Source organism: Crocodylus porosus, unplaced genomic scaffold, assembly GCF_001723895.1.
Source record: "Crocodylus porosus isolate Cpor-Errol unplaced genomic scaffold, CroPor_comp1, whole genome shotgun sequence".
In the NCBI taxonomy this organism is placed as follows: domain Eukaryota; kingdom Metazoa; phylum Chordata; order Crocodylia; family Crocodylidae; genus Crocodylus; species Crocodylus porosus.
Genome location: NW_017728933.1, coordinates 112,753 through 117,141, shown reverse-complemented (window position 1 = coordinate 117,141; position 4,389 = coordinate 112,753). Strand labels below are relative to the sequence as shown.

At 48.3% G+C, this 4,389-nt stretch overlaps 1 protein-coding gene across 1 annotated transcript in view; it reads left to right on the top strand.

Annotated features, from left to right (window-relative positions):
* Window positions 1-3,310: 3,310 nt before the first annotated feature.
* The window catches only part of LOC109317323 (annexin A4-like), a 15,720-nt gene continuing 14,641 nt past the window's right edge, over window positions 3,311-4,389 (top strand). The window contains exon 1 of the mRNA XM_019545922.1: window positions 3,311-3,404. The gene's annotated coding sequence lies outside the window, so the exon portion shown is untranslated. The remainder of the gene's footprint in view (window positions 3,405-4,389) is intronic.

Genomic DNA, 4,389 nt, shown 5'->3' with positions numbered 1-4,389 from the left:
CTGTGTGTTCTCCATAATTCAGTTTAACAGGGCTCAGTTGTCTCGTTAAGTCAATCACACATAACCATCGCTGTAATGCCAAGTAACCAGGTAGATCTACCCTGCTCTGGTTCCAAATATACAGGCTGGATAAGCTCCAAAGATTCCCCTCCTAAGGTGTGGCTTTATTGCTAATGAACTTGGCTGTTTCCCAGCAAACTCTTAGTGTTTCTATTCCCTACTTATCCCCACTCCGGAGAAATAGGATGATAGAGCAGGGACTTGGAAAAGCTCATATAAGCAAAGAGCTGTACACTTGCCAGGCTGCAGGGAATTGTTGGCCTAAGGACTTTTATGGCACTCTCCTGAGGAACCCTGCAACTTAGTGCAAAGCTGGAGTCTCTTCTGGTTGTGGACTTTTTCTCTAGGACTCAGACTCACTTTGCATCTGAGCACGTCAGATGGCTGCAGAGAAAGTCCCTGTACCGGTTCAAGATTGTCCAGGCTTAGAAAATTTGGGTTAGGGCACTTGTATTTAGGATTTGGCCCCAGAATGAGCTGCAGGCCAGTGACTGCATGTGGGGAATGCTTGTACCATCAACACTCTCCATCTCTGAAGCACTCACAAGCTCAAGCTGGAGCCAATGCCTGAAAAAACACTAATTTATACACAGCATAGATGGCTGGAACTCAGCATCATTTTAGGAGGATGAATAACTGAAAGATTATGAGAACATATGTCAGCAAGGAATAATTACTGCTTCTTATCCTATGATCTAGACAGTCATCCAGTGGTATTAAGAAAGCTGCAAGCAAACACAAATGAAACTGTCTAAAAAGCAGGGTTTTAATTTAAAGTAAAGCGTCAAGAACATCAGGAGGAAAGATCTGTCAACACCTTGGCCAGCAATGTAAAGGGGAAGAAGAAAAGGAGCAGGTACGAATGCAGAGTAAGAGGGGAATGAATGAGAAGTAAAAGCAAAGGGAGGGAAATGGCAGGTGAGAGGGAACTGGAGTAGCTGTTGTTCTTGGATTAACTTGTATACCCTGGGTATGAGCTTCATATTGCACAAGAGCTGGGTCACACCCCGTCTCATATGAATCACCAGGATATCTTCTGGCCTGGGATTAGTTCAGACAAAAGAAGATTCTCTTGAATGGCTGAGGAAGGGAGAGAGCATCGGTCCCTATTTTTTTTTCTTCCACCTCAAAACAAAAGTGGGTATCTTCACAGTTACAGCAGTGTATACGCAAGCAGAATTCAGCTCTCTGGACTTTCCCCACATTCTGGAAACTTTGCACCTAGTCTTGCAAAAGCATGAGCATCCTCTCTTTACACTGCACATCCAAAGGTTTATCTCAGTGACAATGACCTAAGGGTGAGAAGCCTGGCCCCCCCTGCAGTTGGCATTTTTGGTTACCTCTGGCTTCTGTAGGGTCAAAATTTGCCTGAATACAACACATTTTCATCTCATCCTCTCTCCAAGTTGTGGCCATGGTATAACTAGATCAGAGGCCCAGCTGCTGCAAGCAATGGGACTGCCAGAAGGGGAGAGGAAAACAGGAAACATTTATGTTGTACCTTAGACCCTTGCCTGGTTTGGTCTTGTTGTATAACCACTGTTTGCATATCGCTTCCTCCACCCCCTTTCTTCATTCAAATGAAACAGCAGAGCAACCTGCTTTTTCAAAACTCCAGGAATAGCACAGGAGTGCTGCCTCAGTTGGAAAAAAAATACTGGAGCCCTGACTGCAATTGAAACTATAATAAGACGCCTGCACAGACATGCCCATTGAAGCACAGCTTGCATTTACTCTGGCTGTCACTTTTAGGTCGGGGTGGCTTCCAGCAAGAGGGTGGTCTGTATGGTTTGAAAGAGAAACTAGGTGTGTCTGTGTGTGCTGGAAACAGGAACATGAGAAGAGGGATTTACAGGGGGAGTTGTAGCAGATGTGTCTTCTGTCCTAAAATAGGTGTACTTTTCTTTCCTGCAGTCTCATTAACCCGAGTTAGCTATCCCAAGAATAACCACACACTGAAGACATAATCTTTTAATTTTACTGCAAGGTAAATCTGTTACCTATCTGGGATGATCCCTAGATAAATTACTGCATAATGAGACTGCCTTGCCTTGTCTATGCAGTGTTTCAGAGTAGGATAGCTCACCCACCCCTGAGGGAAAAAGGGCACACTGTTTTTTAGCAGTGAAGACAAGTCCTTAGGGGCAGAAAAAAGCTTTGCAGCTTCTGTATATTTGTAGATTGGGACATAAAGGGAATGGCAGAATACAGTGAAATATAGGAAAAGTGCTAACAAGCAACAGGGCAATAAAGAACTCTTTGTCTGGAGGGATTTCATACACTTGTGTGTTGTGCAAGGGGAAGCACTGTACAAATAAAGACCACTTTGGCACTGTACCAATAAAAAGAGCTGCCTTGCTTGATGGCTGTTTCCACTGTGACAGTGGTAGGCACCCATTAGTGACCCTGTTCCCCAAAAAAATTGTTCTTGCCACAGGGAGCTTAGATGATGAAAAGGACAGCCAGCCAGCCAGCCAGCCAGATGGGCAGACCCCAGTTTTAGGAGACCCCAGGTGCCAGACTGAGCCTTTCCAGTGAGTTAAGCCCTGCTGTGCGTGCAGCTGAGGGGGCTGCACCCTGGGGCCTCTCTTGCCACCCTGGAGCTATAAACCTCAGGACCCTGCTACACATTACATACATTTTGCAAGCAAGGTTTTTTGAGCAGATGTAATATTTTTTATTAGACTGAGTACATTGTAAAAAATAATAAAACAATGGTAAAAGGTATCACATCTACTAAAAAAAGCAAAACAAACAAACTTTGCCTGTCTAACATCCTTAGATCAACACAGCTACAACCAAAAACCCAGCATAACATTATGCACTTCACTGGTGAACCCCACAATAAATTCAGACCAGCGACATGTGCCAAGTGATTATCCCTGGACACAAATGACTCTCCCACTATAGAGCCACCAGCCAGCTCGAAAGTTAGCCCTTGAAAAGGGAAAGCACCTCCAGTTTGAACCTCTCCAGCTTGCACTTGACTGTCCTTAGATAAAAGGACCATCTCAAGAACCCTTAGGGCACAATCCAGCAACAATGATCATCTTCCCTGTCCCATGAGCAGCTCCCTTTCCCCCCAAATATTTATTTCTATATATGAAGCAGATGTGCTCACACATCTGGATGCTCTGCTGTAGTTTAATCTGTAGCCAAGCACTTCCAGGAGCTGAGCGCAGGGCTGCAGTGCCAGCAGGCAGAGGATCAGTTCCCCTCCCTGCCCGGGGAGGAGGAGGAGGAGGGAGGCAGGAAGGGAGGAGACCCAGCACAGGGCGGGTCCAGCTCTTATAGGACCGGCTGAGCGGAGCTCTCGCGACCAGGCCAGGAGCAGGACCCTGCAGGTGAGCGGCCCGGGGGGGCCGGGCTGGCTGCAGCTGGGCCCTGGTGGACTGGGGAGCTCAGGGCTGGGGCCGGGACAGGCAGCCCAGCTGGGCAGCGCCCTGGCACCAGGGCCCCGGTGTGGGGAGGGGTGCCCAGGCTGACTGCTGCAGCACTGCCTCGGCGTGTCTGGCCCTGGCTCAGGCCAGCCGCCTTGTTCCGAAAGCACAGGGTAAAGGTCCCTATCTCAGTGGCAGCCTGGCAGCGGGAGCTGTCACTGCCCAGAAATGATGCCAGAGGCAAGGATTTCCTTGGACAGTTGCTTTTAATTGTTGGGATAGAGGCCGACACACTGTCCAAGAGCTGCCGTAGGTCTCTGTTCCTGAGCCGGTGGATGTATGTAGGACCTGGGCCGGACACAGGCATGGGCGAGCTGGGTCCCAGACAGAAAGGGGTCCTGAAAGTGGAAATGTTAAAATTATTATAATCATCATCATCACCATCTCTGGCAAAGGGGGCCCCAATACTAAAAGTTCATCTGGGCCCGCCAGGAGTCTAGGTACGGTGCTGCGTGGGAATAAGTCACCTTGACCATGTTTTGTAGGCTGTTGTGGTTCCCCTGCTTTCCCCACAGCAGGCTCACATGCTGGGTTTTGTGTCGTGTTGAGGTTGCCCATTGTCTTGTGCAGAGTGTAGATGATGGATTATCTGGGATATTTGGAGGGGGCTCACCCTGCCTCAAAGAGAGGTTTGGACTAGATCAGCCATGGCATGATCGGCATGGGTTCTCTAAAATAGGTCTCCTCACTCAACCTATTGGTCATGACCCAAAAGTGGGTCACAAGAATATATCATAGAATCATAGAAGTCGGGTCAGAAGGGACCCTGTAGATCTTCAAGTCCGGCCCCCTGCCTGGGCAGGAGAAAAAACTGGGCTCAAATGATCCCAGCCAGGTAGGCATCAAGCCTCCTCTTAAAGACCCCCAGGGTAGGAGCCAGCACCACTTC